Genomic DNA, 20320 nt, shown 5'->3' with positions numbered 1-20320 from the left:
TGATAGAAAGAAACAAACCAAAAGACAGTCGCTAACCCTAACTCCCTAATGTGAAAACAGTCCAAAGAAAATGGCAGTTCACCCCTACAGATTTAATACTATTTACAAAATATACAATTTATAAACAAAACCACGGCACAAAACCTAACAATTCAAAAATGCTAAATAATATTTGGAAACCAAGAACAGCAAACAGGTGCTGCTGCCAGAAAGAGCCTCGCTAGCTGTTGGGAACCGTACATTTAAAACTCCAGGAAGTGTAGGATGGACCAATCAGCTTCCTGTACTTCCCCCAAATCCGGCCAATCAGGCACGGCACCTATAAGAACAAGAAAATAAAAACAACACATATGGCCAGGACCGTAACATGGTCTACTAGTAATGAAGCACGATGGTTGACAAACCAATAAAGTAGCAAAACAGCAATGAAAGAACAAAATTTGATGAAAATATAGAACAATTTCTATGAATAAATAGGCAGTAACACCAGCTTGAGCTGCCCGTAAACCCAAGCAAAAAAGCTTACAGCACCTGGTATTCCCAGGCGGTCTTCCTACCAAGTACTAACCAGGCCCGGCCCTATTTGGCTGCCGAGATCGGACGAGATCGGGCGCTTAGAGAGCGGTGTGGCCGTAACATGCATTTGATATCATCAACAGCTCTTAAAAACGCTAGAGAAGCAGAATGCATGACACTTGCTAAGAAGAAGATAAATGTGGCAAAGTACAAAGTACTATAACTGTACTGGTCTGTTACGCCCCTGTCTAGGGGGTCAGGGTGAAACATACAAAGATAAATTTGCATGTTCCCTCTCCGATCCCCAAACCAAAATCCAGGATTGAGATGTTCCAACAGAATGATATTTATTTTAAACGAAAGAAAGTGTCAAACAAAACATGACACTACAACTCAGGGCGAACCAAGGCCAACATAATAAACAAAATAAGCCATTTCCCACAGAAAGTGCTAGCTAGCCTGATAGAAAGAAACAAACCAAAAGACAGTCGCTAACCCTAACTCCCTAATGCGAAAACAAGAGAAAACAATCAAAAGAAAAATGGCAGTCCACCCCTACAGATTTAATACTATTTACAAAATATACAATTTATAAACAAAACCACGGCACAAAACCTAACAATTCAAAAATGCTAAATAAGGTTTGGAAACCAAGAACAGCAAACAGGTGCTGCTGCCAGAAAGAGCCTCGCTAGCTGTTGGGAACCGTACTTTTAAAACTCCAGGAAGTGTAGGATGGACCAATCAGCTTCCTGTACTTCCCCCAAATCCGGCCAATCAGGCAGGGCACCTATAAGAACAAGAAAATAAAAACAACACATATGGCCAGGACCGTAACATGGTCTACTAGTAATGAAGCACGATGGTTGACAAACCAATAAAGTAGCAAAACAGCAATGAAAGAACAAAATTTGATTAAAATATAGAACAATTTCTATGAATAAATAGGCAGTAACACCAGCTTGTGCTGCCCGTAAACCCAAGCAAAAAAGCTTACAGCACTTGGTATTCCCAGGCGGTCTTCCTACCAAGTACTAACCAGGCCCAGCCCTATTTGGCTGCCGAGATCGGACGAGATCGGGCGCTCAGAGAGCGGTGTGGCCGTAAGCTGCATTTGACATCATCAACAGCTCTTAAAAACGCTGGAGAAGAAGAATGCATGACACTTGCTAAGAAGAAGATAAATGTGGCAAAGTACAAAGTACTATAACTGTACTGGTCTGTTACGCCCCTGTCTAGGGGGTCAGGGTGCAACATACAAAGATAAATTAGCATGTTCCCTCTCCGATCCCCAAACCAAAATCCAGAATCGAGATGTTCCAACAGAATGATATTTATTTTAAACGAAAGAAAGTGTCAAACAAAACATGACACTACAACTCAGGGCGAACCAAGGCCAACATAATAAACAAAATAAGCCATTTCCCACAGAAAGTGCTAGCTAGCCTGATAGAAATAAACAAACCAAATAATAGTCGCTAACCCTAACTCCCTAATGTGAAAACAAGAGAAAACAATCAAAAGAAAAATGGCAGTCCACCCCTACAGATTTAATACTATTTACAAAATATACAATTTATAAACAAAACCACGGCACAAAACCTAACAATTCAAAAATGCTAAATAAGATTTGGAAACTAAGAACAGCAAACAGGTGCTGCTGCCAGAAAGAGCCTCGCTAGCTGTTGGGAACCGTACTTTTAAAACTCCAGGAAGTGTAGGATGGACCAATCAGCTTCCTGTACTTCCCCCAAATCCAGCCAATCAGGCAGGGCACCTATAAGAACAAGAAAATAAAAACAACACATATGGCCATGACCGTAACATGGTCTACTAGTAATGAAGCACGATGGTTGACAAACCAATAAAGTAGCAAAACAGCAATGAAAGAACAAAATTTGATGAAAATATAGAACAATTTCTATGAATAAATAGGCAGTAACACCAGCTTGAGCTGCCCGTAAACCCAAGCAAAAAAGCTTACAGCACCTGGTATTCCCAGGCGGTCTTCCTACCAAGTACTAACCAGGCCCGGCTCTATTTGGCTGCCGAGATCGGACGAGATCGGGCGCTTAGAGAGCGGTGTGGCCGTAAGCTGCATTTGACATTATCAACAGCTCTTAAAAACGCTAGAGAAGCAGAATGCATGACACTTGCTAAGAAGAAGATAAATGTGGCAAAGTACAAAGTACTATAACTGTACTGGTCTGTTACGCCCCTGTCTAGGGGGTCAGGGTGAAACATACAAAGATAAATTTGCATGTTCCCTCTCCGATCCTCAAACCAAAATCCAGGATTGAGATGTTCCAACAGAATGATATTTATTTTAAACGAAAGAAAGTGTCAAACAAAACATGACACTACAACTCAGGGCGAACCAAGGCCAACATAATAAACAAAATAAGCCATTTCCCACAGAAAGTGCTAGCTAGCCTGATAGAAATAAACAAACCAAAAGATAGTCGCTAACCCTAACTCCCTAATGTGAAAACAAGAGAAAACAATCAAAAGAAAATGGCAGTCCACCCCTACAGATTTAATACTATTTACAAAATATACAATTTATAAACAAAACCACGGCACAAAACCTAACAATTCAAAAATGCTAAATAAGATTTGGAAACCAAGAACAGCAAACAGGTGCTGCTGCCAGAAAGAGCCTCGCTAGCTGTTGGGAACCGTACTTTTAAAACTCCAGGAAGTGTAGGATGGACCAATCAGCTTCCTGTACTTCCCCCAAATCCGGCCAATCAGGCAGGGCACCTATAAGAACAAGAAAATAAAAACAACACATATGGCCATGACCGTAACATGGTCTACTAGTAATGAAGCACGATGGTTGACAAACCAATAAAGTAGCAAAACAGCAATGAAAGAACAAAATTTGATGAAAATATAGAACAATTTCTATGAATAAATAGGCAGTAACACCAGCTTGAGCTGCCCGTAAACCCAAGCAAAAAAGCTTACAGCACCTGGTATTCCCAGGCGGTCTTCCTACCAAGTACTAACCAGGCCCGGCTCTATTTGGCTGCCGAGATCGGACGAGATCGGGCGCTTAGAGAGCGGTGTGGCCGTAAGCTGCATTTGACATTATCAACAGCTCTTAAAAACGCTAGAAAAGCAGAATGCATGACACTTGCTAAGAAGAAGATAAATGTGGCAAAGTACAAAGTACTATAACTGTACTGGTCTGTTACGCCCCTGTCTAGGGGGTCAGGGTGAAACATACAAAGATAAATTTGCATGTTCCCTCTCCGATCCTAAATCCAAAATCCAGGATTGAGATGTTCCAACAGAATGATATTTATTTTAAACGAAAGAAAGTGTCAAACAAAACATGACACTACAACTCAGGGCGAACCAAGGCCAACATAATAAACAAAATAAGCCATTTCCCACAGAAAGTGCTAGCTAGCCTGATAGAAATAAACAAACCAAAAGATAGTCGCTAACCCTAACTCCCTAATGTGAAAACAAGAGAAAACAATCAAAAGAAAAATGGCAGTTCACCCCTACAGATTTAATACTATTTACAAAATATACAATTTATAAACAAAACCACGGCACAAAACCTAACAATTCAAAAATGCTAAATAAGATTTGGAAACCAAGAACAGCAAACAGGTGCTGCTGCCAGAAAGAGCCTCGCTAGCTGTTGGGAACCGTACTTTTAAGACTCCAGGAAGTGTAGGATGGACCAATCAGCTTCCTGTACTTCCCCCAAATCCGGCCAATCAGGCAGGGCACCTATAAGAACAAGAAAATAAAAACAACACATATGGCCAGGACCGTAACATGGTCTACTAGTAATGAAGCACGATGGTTGACAAACCAATAAAGTAGCAAAACAGCAATGAAAGAACAAAATTTGATGAAAATATAGAACAATTTCTATGAATAAATAGGCAGTAACACCAGCTTGAGCTGCCCGTAAACCCAAGCAAAAAAGCTTACAGCACCTGGTATTCCCAGGCGGTCTTCCTACCAAGTACTAACCAGGCCCGGCCCTATTTGGCTGCCGAGATCGGACGAGATCGGGCGCTTAGAGAGCGGTGTGGCCGTAACATGCATTTGACATCATCAACAGCTCTTAAAAACGCTAGAGAAGCAGAATGCATGACACTTGCTAAGAAGAAGATAAATGTGGCAAAGTACAAAGTACTATAACTGTACTGGTCTGTTACGCCCCTGTCTAGGGGGTCAGGGTGAAACATACAAAGATAAATTTGTATGTTCCTTCTCCGATCCCCAAACCAAAATCCAGGATTGAGATGTTCCAACAGAATGATATTTATTTTAAACGAAAGAAAGTGTCAAACAAAACATGACACTACAACTCAGGGCGAACCAAGGCCAACATAATAAACAAAATAAGCCATTTCCCACAGAAAGTGCTAGCTAGCCTGATAGAAATAAACAAACCAAAAGATAGTCGCTAACCCTAACTCCCTAATGTGAAAACAAGAGAAAACAATCAAAAGAAAATGGCAGTCCACCCCTACAGATTTAATACTATTTACAAAATATACAATTTATAAACAAAACCACGGCACAAAACCTAACAATTCAAAAATGCTAAAAAAGATTTGGAAACCAAGAACAGCAAACAGGTGCTGCTGCCAGAAAGAGCCTCGCTAGCTGTTGGGAACCGTACATTTAAAACTCCAGGAAGTGTAGGATGGACCAATCAGCTTCCTGTGCTTCCCCCAAATCCGGCCAATCAGGCACGGCACCTATAAGAACAAGAAAATAAAAACAACACATATGGCCATGACCGTAACATGGTCTACTAGTAATGAAGCACGATGGTTGACAAACCAATAAAGTAGCAAAACAGCAATGAAAGAACAAAATTTGATGAAAATATAGAACAATTTCTATGAATAAATAGGCAGTAACACCAGCTTGAGCTGCCCGTAAACCCAAGCAAAAAAGCTTACAGCACCTGGTATTCCCAGGCGGTCTTCCTACCAAGTACTAACCAGGCCCGGCCCTATTTGGCTGCCGAGATCGGACGAGATCGGGCGCTTAGAGAGCGGTGTGGCCGTAACATGCATTTGATATCATCAACAGCTCTTAAAAACGCTAGAGAAGCAGAATGCATGACACTTGCTAAGAAGAAGATAAATGTGGCAAAGTACAAAGTACTATAACTGTACTGGTCTGTTACGCCCCTGTCTAGGGGGTCAGGGTGCAACATACAAAGATAAATTAGCATGTTCCCTCTCCGATCCCCAAACCAAAATCCAGGATCGAGATGTTCCAACAGAATGATATTTATTTTAAACGAAAGAAAGTGTCAAACAAAACATGACACTACAACTCAGGGCGAACCAAGGCCAACATAATAAACAAAATAAGCAATTTCCCACAGAAAGTGCTAGCTAGCCTGATAGAAAGAAACAAACCAAAAGACAGTCGCTAACCCTAACTCCCTAATGTGAAAACAGTCCAAAGAAAATGGCAGTTCACCCCTACAGATTTAATACTATTTACAAAATATACAATTTATAAACAAAACCACGGCACAAAACCTAACGATTCAAAAATGCTAAATAAGATTTGGAAACCAAGAACAGCAAACAGGTGCTGCTGCCAGAAAGAGCCTCGCTAGCTGTTGGGAACCGTACTTTTAAAACTCCAGGAAGTGTAGGATGGACCAATCAGCTTCCTGTACTTCCCCCAAATCCGGCCAATCAGGCAGGGCACCTATAAGAACAAGAAAATAAAAACAACACATATGGCCAGGACCGTAACATGGTCTACTAGTAATGAAGCACGATGGTTGACAAACCAATAAAGTAGCAAAACAGCAATGAAAGAACAAAATTTGATGAAAATATAGAACAATTTCTATGAATAAATAGGCAGTAACACCAGCTTGAGCTGCCCGTAAACCCAAGCAAAAAAGCTTACAGCACCTGGTATTCCCAGGCGGTCTTCCTACCAAGTACTAACCAGGCCCGGCCCTATTTGGCTGCCGAGATCGGACGAGATCGGGCGCTTAGAGAGCGGTGTGGCCGTAACATGCATTTGACATCATCAACAGCTCTTAAAAACGCTAGAGAAGCAGAATGCATGACACTTGCTAAGAAGAAGATAAATGTGGCAAAGTACAAAGTACTATAACTGTACTGGTCTGTTACGCCCTTGTCTAGGGGGTCAGGGTGAAACATACAAAGATAAATTTGCATGTTCCCTCTCCGATCCCCAAACCAAAATCCAGGATTGAGATGTTCCAACAGAATGATATTTATTTTAAACGAAAGAAAGTGTCAAACAAAACATGACACTACAACTCAGGGCGAACCAAGGCCAACATAATAAACAAAATAAGCCATTTCCCACAGAAAGTGCTAGCTAGCCTGATAGAAATAAACAAACCAAAAGATAGTCGCTAACCCTAACTCCCTAATGTGAAAACAAGAGAAAACAATCAAAAGAAAATGGCAGTCCACCCCTACAGATTTAATACTATTTACAAAATATACAATTTATAAACAAAACCACGGCACAAAACCTAACAATTCAAAAATGCTAAATAAGATTTGGAAACCAAGAACAGCAAACAGGTGCTGCTGCCAGAAAGAGCCTCGCTAGCTGTTGGGAACCGTACATTTAAAACTCCAGGAAGTGTAGGATGGACCAATCAGCTTCCTGTACTTCCCCCAAATCCGGCCAATCAGGCACGGCACCTATAAGAACAAGAAAATAAAAACAACACATATGGCCAGGACCGTAACATGGTCTACTAGTAATGAAGCACGATGGTTGACAAACCAATAAAGTAGCAAAACAGCAATGAAAGAACAAAATTTGATGAAAATATAGAACAATTTCTATGAATAAATAGGCAGTAACACCAGCTTGTGCTGCCCGTAAACCCAAGCAAAGAAGCTTACAGCACCTGGTATTCCCAGGCGGTCTTCCTACCAAGTACTAACAAGGCCCGGCCCTATTTGGCTGCCGAGATCGGACGGGATCGGGCGCTTAGAGAGCAGTGTGGCCATAAGCTGCATTTGACATCATCAACAGCTCTCAAAAACGCTGGAGAAGCAGAATGCATGACACTTGCTAAGAAGAAGATAAATGTGGCAAAGTACAAAGCACTATAACTGTACTGGTCTGTTACGCCCCTGTCTAGGGGGTCAGGGTGCAACATACAAAGATAAATTAGCATGTTCCCTCTCCGATCCCCAAACCAAAATCCAGGATCGAGATGTTCCAACAGAATGATATTTATTTTAAACGAAAGAAAGTGTCAAACAAAACATGACACTACAACTCAGGGCGAACCAAGGCCAACATAATAAACAAAATAAGCCATTTCCCACAGAAAGTGCTAGCTAGCCTGATAGAAATAAACAAACCAAAAGACAGTCGCTAACCCTAACTCCCTAATGTGAAAACAGTCCAAAGAAAATGGTAGTTCACCCCTACAGATTTAATACTATTTACAAAATATACAATTTATAAACAAAACCACGGCACAAAACCTAACAATTCAGAAATACTAAATAAGGTTTGGAAACAAAGAACAGCAAACAGGTGCTGATGCCAGAAAGAGCCTCGCTAGCTGTTGGGAACCGTACTTTTAAAACTCCAGGAAGTGTAGGATGGACCACTCAGCTTCCGGTACTGCCCCCCAATCCGGCCAATCAGGCAGGGCACCTATAAGAACAAGAAAATAAAAACAACACATATGGCCAGGACCGTAACATGGTCTATTAGTAATGAAGCACGATGGTTGACAAACCAATAAAGTAGCAAAACAGCAATGAAAGAACAAAATTTGATGAAAATATAGAACAATTTCTATGAATAAATAGGCAGTAACACCAGCTTGTGCTGCCCGTAAACCCAAGCAAAAAAGCTTACAGCACCTGGTATTCCCAGGCGGTCTTCCTACCAAGTACTAACCAGGCCCGGCTCTATTTGGCTGCCGAGATCGGACGAGATCGGGCGCTTAGAGAGCAGTGTGGCCGTAAGCTGCATTTGACATCATCAACAGCTCTTAAAAACGCTGGAGAAGCAGAATGCATGACACTTGCTAAGAAGAAGATAAATGTGGCAAAGTACAAAGTACTATAACTGTACTGGTCTGTTACGCCCCTGTCTAGGGGGTCAGGGTGCCACATACAAAGATAAATTAGCATGTTCCCTCTCCGATCCCCAAACCAAAATCCAGGATCGAGATGTTCCAACAGAATGATATTTATTTTAAACGAAAGAAAGTGTCAAACAAAACATGACACTACAACTCAGGGCGAACCAAGGCCAACATAATAAACAAAATAAGCCATTTCCCACAGAGAGTGCTAGCTAGCCTGATAGAAATAAACAAACCAAAAGACAGTCGCTAACCCTAACTCCCTAATGTGAAAACAGTCCAAAGAAAATGGCAGTTCACCCCTACAGATTTAATACTATTTACAAAATATACAATTTATAAACAAAACCACGGCACAAAACCTAACAATTTAAAAATGCTAAATAAGATTTGGAAACCAAGAACAGCAAACAGGTGCTGCTGCCAGAAAGAGCCTCGCTAGCTGTTGGGAACCGTACTTTTAAAACTCCAGGAAGTGTAGGATGGACCAATCAGCTTCCTGTACTTCCCCCAAATCCAGCCAATCAGGCAGGGCACCTATAAGAACAAGAAAATAAAAACAACACATATGGCCATGACCGTAACATGGTCTACTAGTAATGAAGCACGATGGTTGACAAACCAATAAAGTAGCAAAACAGCAATGAAAGAACAAAATTTGATGAAAATATAGAACAATTTCTATGAATAAATAGGCAGTAACACCAGCTTGAGCTGCCCGTAAACCCAAGCAAAAAAGCTTACAGCACCTGGTATTCCCAGGCGGTCTTCCTACCAAGTACTAACCAGGCCCGGCCCTATTTGGCTGCTGAGATCGGACGAGATCGGGCGCTCAGAGAGCGGTGTGGCCGTAAGCTGCATTTGACATCATCAACAGCTCTTAAAAACGCTGGAGAAGCAGAATGCATGACACTTGCTAAGAAGAAGATAAATGTGGCAAAGTACAAAGTACTATAACTGTACTGGTCTGTTACGCCCCTGTCTAGGGGGTCAGGGTGCAACATACAAAGATAAATTAGCATGTTCCCTCTCCGATCCCCAAACCAAAATCCAGAATCGAGATGTTCCAACAGAATGATATTTATTTTAAACGAAAGAAAGTGTCAAACAAAACATGACACTACAACTCAGGGCGAACCAAGGCCAACATAATAAACAAAATAAGCCATTTCCCACAGAAAGTGCTAGCTAGCCTGATAGAAAGAAACAAACCAAAAGATAGTCGCTAACCCTAACTCCCTAATGTGAAAACAAGAGAAAACAATCAAAAGAAAAATGGCAGTCCACCCCTACAGATTTAATACTATTTACAAAATATACAATTTATAAACAAAACCACGGCACAAAACCTAACAATTCAAAAATGCTAAATAAGATTTGGAAACTAAGAACAGCAAACAGGTGCTGCTGCCAGAAAGAGCCTCGCTAGCTGTTGGGAACCATACTTTTAAAACTCCAGGAAGTGTAGGATGGACCAATCAGCTTCCTGTACTTCCCCCAAATCCGGCCAATCAGGCAGGGCACCTATAAGAACAAGAAAATAAAAACAACACATATGGCCATGACCGTAACATGGTCTACTAGTAATGAAGCACGATGGTTGACAAACGAATAAAGTAGCAAAACAGCAATGAAAGAACAAAATTTGATGAAAATATAGAACAATTTCTATGAATAAATAGGCAGTAACACCAGCTTGAGCTGCCCGTAAACCCAAGCAAAAAAGCTTACAGCACCTGGTATTCCCAGGCGGTCTTCCTACCAAGTACTAACCAGGCCCGGTTCTATTTGGCTGCCGAGATCGGACGAGATCGGGCGCTTAGAGAGCGGTGTGGCCGTAAGCTGCATTTGACATTATCAACAGCTCTTAAAAACGCTAGAGAAGCAGAATGCATGACACTTGCTAAGAAGAAGATAAATGTGGCAAAGTACAAAGTACTATAACTGTACTGGTCTGTTACGCCCCTGTCTAGGGGGTCAGGGTGAAACATACAAAGATAAATTTGCATGTTCCCTCTCCGATCCTCAAACCAAAATCCAGGATTGAGATGTTCCAACAGAATGATATTTATTTTAAACGAAAGAAAGTGTCAAACAAAACATGACACTACAACTCAGGGCGAACCAAGGCCAACATAATAAACAAAATAAGCCATTTCCCACAGAAAGTGCTAGCTAGCCTGATAGAAATAAACAAACCAAAAGATAGTCGCTAACCCTAACTCCCTAATGTGAAAACAAGAGAAAACAATCAAAAGAAAATGGCAGTCCACCCCTACAGATTTAATACTATTTACAAAATATACAATTTATAAACAAAACCACGGCACAAAACCTAACAATTCAAAAATGCTAAATAAGATTTGGAAACCAAGAACAGCAAACAGGTGCTGCTGCCAGAAAGAGCCTCGCTAGCTGTTGGGAACCGTACTTTTAAAACTCCAGGAAGTGTAGGATGGACCAATCAGCTTCCTGTACTTCCCCCAAATCCGGCCAATCAGGCAGGGCACCTATAAGAACAAGAAAATAAAAACAACACATATGGCCAGGACCGTAACATGGTCTACTAGTAATGAAGCACGATGGTTGACAAACCAATAAAGTAGCAAAACAGCAATGAAAGAACAAAATTTGATGAAAATATAGAACAATTTCTATGAATAAATAGGCAGTAACACCAGCTTGAGCTGCCCGTAAACCCAAGCAAAAAAGCTTACAGCACCTGGTATTCCCAGGCGGTCTTCCTACCAAGTACTAACCAGGCCCGGCCCTATTTGGCTGCCGAGATCGGACGAGATCGGGCGCTTAGAGAGCGGTGTGGCCGTAACATGCATTTGACATCATCAACAGCTCTTAAAAACGCTAGAGAAGTAGAATGCATGACACTTGCTAAGAAGAAGATAAATGTGGCAAAGTACAAAGTACTATAACTGTACTGGTCTGTTACGCCCCTGTCTAGGGGGTCAGGGTGAAACATACAAAGATAAATTTGCATGTTCCCTCTCCGATCCCCAAACCAAAATCCAGGATTGAGATGTTCCAACAGAATGATATTTATTTTAAACGAAAGAAAGTGTCAAACAAAACATGACACTACAACTCAGGGCGAACCAAGGCCAACATAATAAACAAAATAAGCCATTTCCCACAGAAAGTGCTAGCTAGCCTGATAGAAAGAAACAAACCAAAAGACAGTCGCTAACCCTAACTCCCTAATGTGAAAACAAGAGAAAACAATCAAAAGAAAAATGGCAGTCCACCCCTACAGATTTAATACTATTTACAAAATATACAATTTATAAACAAAACCACGGCACAAAACCTAACAATTCAAAAATGCTAAATAAGGTTTGGAAACCAAGAACAGCAAACAGGTGCTGATGCCAGAAAGAGCCTCGCTAGCTGTTGAGAACCATACTTTTAAAACTCCAGGAAGTGTAGGATGGACCAATCAGCTTCCTGTACTGCCCCCCAATCCAGCCAATCAGGCAGGGCACCTATAAGAACAAGAAAATAAAAACAACACATATGGCCAGGACCGTAACATGGTCTACTAGTAATGAAGCACGATGGTTGGCAAACCAATAAAGTAGCAAAACAGCAATGAAAGAACAAAATTTGATGAAAATATAGAACAATTTCTATGAATAAATAGGCAGTAACACCAGCTTGTGCTGCCCGTAAACCCAAGCAAAAAAGCTTACAGCACCTGGTATTCCCAGGCGGTCTTCCTACCAAGTACTAACCAGGCCCGGCTCTATTTGGCTGCCGAGATCGGACGAGATCGGGCGCTTAGAGAGCGGTGTGGCCGTAAGCTGCATTTGATATCATCAACAGCTCTTAAAAACGCTGGAGAAGCAGAATGCATGACACTTGCTAAGAAGAAGATAAATGTGGCAAAGTACAAAGTACTATAACTGTACTGGTCTGTTACGCCCCTGTCTAGGGGGTCAGGGTGAAACATACAAAGATAAATTTGCATGTTCCCTCTCCGATCCCCAAACCAAAATCCAGGATCGACATGTTCCAACAGAATGATATTTATTTTAAACGAAAGAAAGTGTCAAACAAAACATGACACTACAACTCAGGGCGAACCAAGGCCAACATAATAAACAAAATAAGCCATTTCCCACAGAAAGTGCTAGCTAGCCTGATAGAAAGAAACAAACCAAAAGACAGTCGCTAACCCTAACTCCCTAATGTGAAAACAGTCCAAAGAAAATGGCAGTTCACCCCTACAGATTTAATACTATTTACAAAATATACAATTTATAAACAAAACCACGGCACAAAACCTAACAATTCAAAAATGCTAAATAAGATTTGGAAACCAAGAACAGCAAACAGGTGCTGCTGCCAGAAAGAGCCTCGCTAGCTGTTGGGAACCGTACATTTAAAACTCCAGGAAGTGTAGGATGGACCAATCAGCTTCCTGTACTTCCCCCAAATCCGGCCAATCAGGCACGGCACCTATAAGAACAAGAAAATAAAAACAACACATATGGCCAGGACCGTAACATGGTCTACTAGTAATGAAGCACGATGGTTGACAAACCAATAAAGTAGCAAAACAGCAATGAAAGAACAAAATTTGATGAAAATATAGAACAATTTCTATGAATAAATAGGCAGTAACACCAGCTTGAGCTGCCCGTAAACCCAAGCAAAAAAGCTTACAGCACCTGGTATTCCCAGGCGGTCTTCCTACCAAGTACTAACCAGGCCCGGCCCTATTTGGCTGCCGAGATCGGACGAGATCGGGCGCTTAGAGAGCGGTGTGGCCGTAACATGCATTTGATATCATCAACAGCTCTTAAAAACGCTAGAGAAGCAGAATGCATGACACTTGCTAAGAAGAAGATAAATGTGGCAAAGTACAAAGTACTATAACTGTACTGGTCTGTTACGCCCCTGTCTAGGGGGTCAGGGTGAAACATACAAAGATAAATTTGCATGTTCCCTCTCCGATCCCCAAACCAAAATCCAGGATTGAGATGTTCCAACAGAATGATATTTATTTTAAACGAAAGAAAGTGTCAAACAAAACATGACACTACAACTCAGGGCGAACCAAGGCCAACATAATAAACAAAATAAGCCATTTCCCACAGAAAGTGCTAGCTAGCCTGATAGAAAGAAACAAACCAAAAGACAGTCGCTAACCCTAACTCCCTAATGCGAAAACAAGAGAAAACAATCAAAAGAAAAATGGCAGTCCACCCCTACAGATTTAATACTATTTACAAAATATACAATTTATAAACAAAACCACGGCACAAAACCTAACAATTCAAAAATGCTAAATAAGGTTTGGAAACCAAGAACAGCAAACAGGTGCTGCTGCCAGAAAGAGCCTCGCTAGCTGTTGGGAACCGTACTTTTAAAACTCCAGGAAGTGTAGGATGGACCAATCAGCTTCCTGTACTTCCCCCAAATCCGGCCAATCAGGCAGGGCACCTATAAGAACAAGAAAATAAAAACAACACATATGGCCAGGACCGTAACATGGTCTACTAGTAATGAAGCACGATGGTTGACAAACCAATAAAGTAGCAAAACAGCAATGAAAGAACAAAATTTGATTAAAATATAGAACAATTTCTATGAATAAATAGGCAGTAACACCAGCTTGTGCTGCCCGTAAACCCAAGCAAAAAAGCTTACAGCACTTGGTATTCCCAGGCGGTCTTCCTACCAAGTACTAACCAGGCCCAGCCCTATTTGGCTGCCGAGATCGGACGAGATCGGGCGCTCAGAGAGCGGTGTGGCCGTAAGCTGCATTTGACATCATCAACAGCTCTTAAAAACGCTGGAGAAGAAGAATGCATGACACTTGCTAAGAAGAAGATAAATGTGGCAAAGTACAAAGTACTATAACTGTACTGGTCTGTTACGCCCCTGTCTAGGGGGTCAGGGTGCAACATACAAAGATAAATTAGCATGTTCCCTCTCCGATCCCCAAACCAAAATCCAGAATCGAGATGTTCCAACAGAATGATATTTATTTTAAACGAAAGAAAGTGTCAAACAAAACATGACACTACAACTCAGGGCGAACCAAGGCCAACATAATAAACAAAATAAGCCATTTCCCACAGAAAGTGCTAGCTAGCCTGATAGAAATAAACAAACCAAATAATAGTCGCTAACCCTAACTCCCTAATGTGAAAACAAGAGAAAACAATCAAAAGAAAAATGGCAGTCCACCCCTACAGATTTAATACTATTTACAAAATATACAATTTATAAACAAAACCACGGCACAAAACCTAACAATTCAAAAATGCTAAATAAGATTTGGAAACTAAGAACAGCAAACAGGTGCTGCTGCCAGAAAGAGCCTCGCTAGCTGTTGGGAACCGTACTTTTAAAACTCCAGGAAGTGTAGGATGGACCAATCAGCTTCCTGTACTTCCCCCAAATCCAGCCAATCAGGCAGGGCACCTATAAGAACAAGAAAATAAAAACAACACATATGGCCATGACCGTAACATGGTCTACTAGTAATGAAGCACGATGGTTGACAAACCAATAAAGTAGCAAAACAGCAATGAAAGAACAAAATTTGATGAAAATATAGAACAATTTCTATGAATAAATAGGCAGTAACACCAGCTTGAGCTGCCCGTAAACCCAAGCAAAAAAGCTTACAGCACCTGGTATTCCCAGGCGGTCTTCCTACCAAGTACTAACCAGGCCCGGCTCTATTTGGCTGCCGAGATCGGACGAGATCGGGCGCTTAGAGAGCGGTGTGGCCGTAAGCTGCATTTGACATTATCAACAGCTCTTAAAAACGCTAGAGAAGCAGAATGTATGACACTTGCTAAGAAGAAGATAAATGTGGCAAAGTACAAAGTACTATAACTGTACTGGTCTGTTACGCCCCTGTCTAGGGGGTCAGGGTGAAACATACAAAGATAAATTTGCATGTTCCCTCTCCGATCCTCAAACCAAAATCCAGGATTGAGATGTTCCAACAGAATGATATTTATTTTAAACGAAAGAAAGTGTCAAACAAAACATGACACTACAACTCAGGGCGAACCAAGGCCAACATAATAAACAAAATAAGCCATTTCCCACAGAAAGTGCTAGCTAGCCTGATAGAAATAAACAAACCAAAAGATAGTCGCTAACCCTAACTCCCTAATGTGAAAACAAGAGAAAACAATCAAAAGAAAATGGCAGTCCACCCCTACAGATTTAATACTATTTACAAAATATACAATTTATAAACAAAACCACGGCACAAAACCTAACAATTCAAAAATGCTAAATAAGATTTGGAAACCAAGAACAGCAAACAGGTGCTGCTGCCAGAAAGAGCCTCGCTAGCTGTTGGGAACCGTACTTTTAAAACTCCAGGAAGTGTAGGATGGACCAATCAGCTTCCTGTACTTCCCCCAAATCCGGCCAATCAGGCAGGGCACCTATAAGAACAAGAAAATAAAAACAACACATATGGCCATGACCGTAACATGGTCTACTAGTAATGAAGCACGATGGTTGACAAACCAATAAAGTAGCAAAACAGCAATGAAAGAACAAAATTTGATGAAAATATAGAACAATTTCTATGAATAAATAGGCAGTAACACCAGCTTGAGCTGCCCGTAAACCCAAGCAAAAAAGCTTACAGCACCTGGTATTCCCAGGCGGTCTTCCTACCAAGTACTAACCAGGCCCGGCTCTATTTGGCTGCCGAGATCGGACGAGATCGGGCGCTTAGAGAGCGGTGTGGCCGTAAGCTGCATTTGACATTATCAACAGCTCTTAAAAACGCTAGAAAAGCAGAATGCATGACACTTGCTAAGAAGAAGATAAATGTGGCAAAGTACAAAGTACTATAACTGTACTGGTCTGTTACGCCCCTGTCTAGGGGGTCAGGGTGAAACATACAAAGATAAATTTGCATGTTCCCTCTCCGATCCTAAATCCAAAATCCAGGATTGAGATGTTCCAACAGAATGATATTTATTTTAAACGAAAGAAAGTGTCAAACAAAACATGACACTACAACTCAGGGCGAACCAAGGCCAACATAATAAACAAAATAAGCCATTTCCCACAGAAAGTGCTAGCTAGCCTGATAGAAATAAACAAACCAAAAGATAGTCGCTAACCCTAACTCCCTAATGTGAAAACAAGAGAAAACAATCAAAAGAAAAATGGCAGTTCACCCCTACAGATTTAATACTATTTACAAAATATACAATTTATAAACAAAACCACGGCACAAAACCTAACAATTCAAAAATGCTAAATAAGATTTGGAAACCAAGAACAGCAAACAGGTGCTGCTGCCAGAAAGAGCCTCGCTAGCTGTTGGGAACCGTACTTTTAAGACTCCAGGAAGTGTAGGATGGACCAATCAGCTTCCTGTACTTCCCCCAAATCCGGCCAATCAGGCAGGGCACCTATAAGAACAAGAAAATAAAAACAACACATATGGCCAGGACCGTAACATGGTCTACTAGTAATGAAGCACGATGGTTGACAAACCAATAAAGTAGCAAAACAGCAATGAAAGAACAAAATTTGATGAAAATATAGAACAATTTCTATGAATAAATAGGCAGTAACACCAGCTTGAGCTGCCCGTAAACCCAAGCAAAAAAGCTTACAGCACCTGGTATTCCCAGGCGGTCTTCCTACCAAGTACTAACCAGGCCCGGCCCTATTTGGCTGCCGAGATCGGACGAGATCGGGCGCTTAGAGAGCGGTGTGGCCGTAACATGCATTTGACATCATCAACAGCTCTTAAAAACGCTAGAGAAGCAGAATGCATGACACTTGCTAAGAAGAAGATAAATGTGGCAAAGTACAAAGTACTATAACTGTACTGGTCTGTTACGCCCCTGTCTAGGGGGTCAGGGTGAAACATACAAAGATAAATTTGTATGTTCCTTCTCCGATCCCCAAACCAAAATCCAGGATTGAGATGTTCCAACAGAATGATATTTATTTTAAACGAAAGAAAGTGTCAAACAAAACATGACACTACAACTCAGGGCGAACCAAGGCCAACATAATAAACAAAATAAGCCATTTCCCACAGAAAGTGCTAGCTAGCCTGATAGAAATAAACAAACCAAAAGATAGTCGCTAACCCTAACTCCCTAATGTGAAAACAAGAGAAAACAATCAAAAGAAAATGGCAGTCCACCCCTACAGATTTAATACTATTTACAAAATATACAATTTATAAACAAAACCACGGCACAAAACCTAACAATTCAAAAATGCTAAAAAAGATTTGGAAACCAAGAACAGCAAACAGGTGCTGCTGCCAGAAAGAGCCTCGCTAGCTGTTGGGAACCGTACATTTAAAACTCCAGGAAGTGTAGGATGGACCAATCAGCTTCCTGTGCTTCCCCCAAATCCGGCCAATCAGGCACGGCACCTATAAGAACAAGAAAATAAAAACAACACATATGGCCAGGACCGTAACATGGTCTACTAGTAATGAAGCACGATGGTTGACAAACCAATAAAGTAGCAAAACAGCAATGAAAGAACAAAATTTGATGAAAATATAGAACAATTTCTATGAATAAATAGGCAGTAACACCAGCTTGAGCTGCCCGTAAACCCAAGCAAAAAAGCTTACAGCACCTGGTATTCCCAGGCGGTCTTCCTACCAAGTACTAACCAGGCCCGGCCCTATTTGGCTGCCGAGATCGGACGAGATCGGGCGCTTAGAGAGCGGTGTGGCCGTAACATGCATTTGATATCATCAACAGCTCTTAAAAACGCTAGAGAAGCAGAATGCATGACACTTGCTAAGAAGAAGATAAATGTGGCAAAGTACAAAGTACTATAACTGTACTGGTCTGTTACGCCCCTGTCTAGGGGGTCAGGGTGCAACATACAAAGATAAATTAGCATGTTCCCTCTCCGATCCCCAAACCAAAATCCAGGATCGAGATGTTCCAACAGAATGATATTTATTTTAAACGAAAGAAAGTGTCAAACAAAACATGACACTACAACTCAGGGCGAACCAAGGCCAACATAATAAACAAAATAAGCAATTTCCCACAGAAAGTGCTAGCTAGCCTGATAGAAAGAAACAAACCAAAAGACAGTCGCTAACCCTAACTCCCTAATGTGAAAACAGTCCAAAGAAAATGGCAGTTCACCCCTACAGATTTAATACTATTTACAAAATATACAATTTATAAACAAAACCACGGCACAAAACCTAACGATTCAAAAATGCTAAATAAGATTTGGAAACCAAGAACAGCAAACAGGTGCTGCTGCCAGAAAGAGCCTCGCTAGCTGTTGGGAACCGTACTTTTAAAACTCCAGGAAGTGTAGGATGGACCAATCAGCTTCCTGTACTTCCCCCAAATCCGGCCAATCAGGCAGGGCACCTATAAGAACAAGAAAATAAAAACAACACATATGGCCAGGACCGTAACATGGTCTACTAGTAATGAAGCACGATGGTTGACAAACCAATAAAGTAGCAAAACAGCAATGAAAGAACAAAATTTGATGAAAATATAGAACAATTTCTATGAATAAATAGGCAGTAACACCAGCTTGAGCTGCCCGTAAACCCAAGCAAAAAAGCTTACAGCACCTGGTATTCCCAGGCGGTCTTCCTACCAAGTACTAACCAGGCCCGGCCCTATTTGGCTGCCGAGATCGGACGAGATCGGGCGCTTAGAGAGCGGTGTGGCCGTAACATGCATTTGACATCATCAACAGCTCTTAAAAACGCTAGAGAAGCAGAATGCATGACACTTGCTAAGAAGAAGATAAATGTGGCAAAGTACAAAGTACTATAACTGTACTGGTCTGTTACGCCCCTGTCTAGGGGGTCAGGGTGAAACATACAAAGATAAATTTGCATGTTCCCTCTCCGATCCTCAAACCAAAATCCAGGATTGAGATGTTCCAACAGAATGATATTTATTTTAAACGAAAGAAAGTGTCAAACAAAACATGACACTACAACTCAGGGCGAACCAAGGCCAACATAATAAACAAAATAAGCCATTTCCCACAGAAAGTGCTAGCTAGCCTGATAGAAATAAACAAACCAAAAGATAGTCGCTAACCCTAACTCCCTAATGTGAAAACAAGAGAAAACAATCAAAAGAAAATGGCAGTCCACCCCTACAGATTTAATACTATTTACAAAATATACAATTTATAAACAAAACCACGGCACAAAACCTAACAATTCAAAAATGCTAAATAAGATTTGGAAACCAAGAACAGCAAACAGGTGCTGCTGCCAGAAAGAGCCTCGCTAGCTGTTGGGAACCGTACTTTTAAAACTCCAGGAAGTGTAGGATGGACCAATCAGCTTCCTGTACTTCCCCCAAATCCGGCCAATCAGGCAGGGCACCTATAAGAACAAGAAAATAAAAACAACACATATGGCCATGACCGTAACATGGTCTACTAGTAATGAAGCACGATGGTTGACAAACCAATAAAGTAGCAAAACAGCAATGAAAGAACAAAATTTGATGAAAATATAGAACAATTTCTATGAATAAATAGGCAGTAACACCAGCTTGAGCTGCCCGTAAACCCAAGCAAAAAAGCTTACAGCACCTGGTATTCCCAGGCGGTCTTCCTACCAAGTACTAACCAGGCCCGGCTCTATTTGGCTGCCGAGATCGGACGAGATCGGGCGCTTAGAGAGCGGTGTGGCCGTAAGCTGCA

The 20320-nt window shown here is 41.2% G+C and overlaps 21 pseudogenes; all 21 read right to left on the bottom strand.

Moving 5' to 3' along the window:
* Positions 1–519: 519 nt before the first annotated feature.
* LOC137110530 (5S ribosomal RNA) lies at positions 520–638 on the bottom strand (annotated as a pseudogene).
* Positions 639–1506: 868 nt separating this feature from the next.
* Positions 1507–1625, bottom strand: LOC137110376 (5S ribosomal RNA; annotated as a pseudogene).
* An 868-nt stretch (positions 1626–2493) lies between these two features.
* On the bottom strand, positions 2494–2612 carry LOC137111199 (5S ribosomal RNA; annotated as a pseudogene).
* Positions 2613–3479: 867 nt separating this feature from the next.
* On the bottom strand, positions 3480–3598 carry LOC137111198 (5S ribosomal RNA; annotated as a pseudogene).
* An 868-nt stretch (positions 3599–4466) lies between these two features.
* On the bottom strand, positions 4467–4585 carry LOC137110528 (5S ribosomal RNA; annotated as a pseudogene).
* Positions 4586–5452: 867 nt separating this feature from the next.
* Positions 5453–5571, bottom strand: LOC137110527 (5S ribosomal RNA; annotated as a pseudogene).
* An 857-nt stretch (positions 5572–6428) lies between these two features.
* LOC137110526 (5S ribosomal RNA) lies at positions 6429–6547 on the bottom strand (annotated as a pseudogene).
* An 867-nt stretch (positions 6548–7414) lies between these two features.
* On the bottom strand, positions 7415–7533 carry LOC137110689 (5S ribosomal RNA; annotated as a pseudogene).
* An 857-nt stretch (positions 7534–8390) lies between these two features.
* On the bottom strand, positions 8391–8509 carry LOC137110164 (5S ribosomal RNA; annotated as a pseudogene).
* Positions 8510–9366: 857 nt separating this feature from the next.
* Positions 9367–9485, bottom strand: LOC137110621 (5S ribosomal RNA; annotated as a pseudogene).
* An 868-nt stretch (positions 9486–10353) lies between these two features.
* On the bottom strand, positions 10354–10472 carry LOC137110215 (5S ribosomal RNA; annotated as a pseudogene).
* Positions 10473–11339: 867 nt separating this feature from the next.
* Positions 11340–11458, bottom strand: LOC137110525 (5S ribosomal RNA; annotated as a pseudogene).
* An 868-nt stretch (positions 11459–12326) lies between these two features.
* LOC137111197 (5S ribosomal RNA) lies at positions 12327–12445 on the bottom strand (annotated as a pseudogene).
* Positions 12446–13302: 857 nt separating this feature from the next.
* LOC137110524 (5S ribosomal RNA) lies at positions 13303–13421 on the bottom strand (annotated as a pseudogene).
* An 868-nt stretch (positions 13422–14289) lies between these two features.
* Positions 14290–14408, bottom strand: LOC137110374 (5S ribosomal RNA; annotated as a pseudogene).
* An 868-nt stretch (positions 14409–15276) lies between these two features.
* Positions 15277–15395, bottom strand: LOC137111196 (5S ribosomal RNA; annotated as a pseudogene).
* Positions 15396–16262: 867 nt separating this feature from the next.
* Positions 16263–16381, bottom strand: LOC137111195 (5S ribosomal RNA; annotated as a pseudogene).
* An 868-nt stretch (positions 16382–17249) lies between these two features.
* LOC137110523 (5S ribosomal RNA) lies at positions 17250–17368 on the bottom strand (annotated as a pseudogene).
* Positions 17369–18235: 867 nt separating this feature from the next.
* On the bottom strand, positions 18236–18354 carry LOC137110522 (5S ribosomal RNA; annotated as a pseudogene).
* Positions 18355–19211: 857 nt separating this feature from the next.
* LOC137110521 (5S ribosomal RNA) lies at positions 19212–19330 on the bottom strand (annotated as a pseudogene).
* An 867-nt stretch (positions 19331–20197) lies between these two features.
* Positions 20198–20316, bottom strand: LOC137111194 (5S ribosomal RNA; annotated as a pseudogene).
* Between the last annotated feature and the right edge of the window lie 4 nt (positions 20317–20320).

This window comes from Channa argus, unplaced genomic scaffold, assembly GCF_033026475.1.
Source record: "Channa argus isolate prfri unplaced genomic scaffold, Channa argus male v1.0 Contig009, whole genome shotgun sequence".
Classification (NCBI taxonomy): Eukaryota; Metazoa; Chordata; class Actinopteri; order Anabantiformes; family Channidae; genus Channa; species Channa argus.
This window is presented reverse-complemented; position numbering and strand designations above follow the sequence as displayed.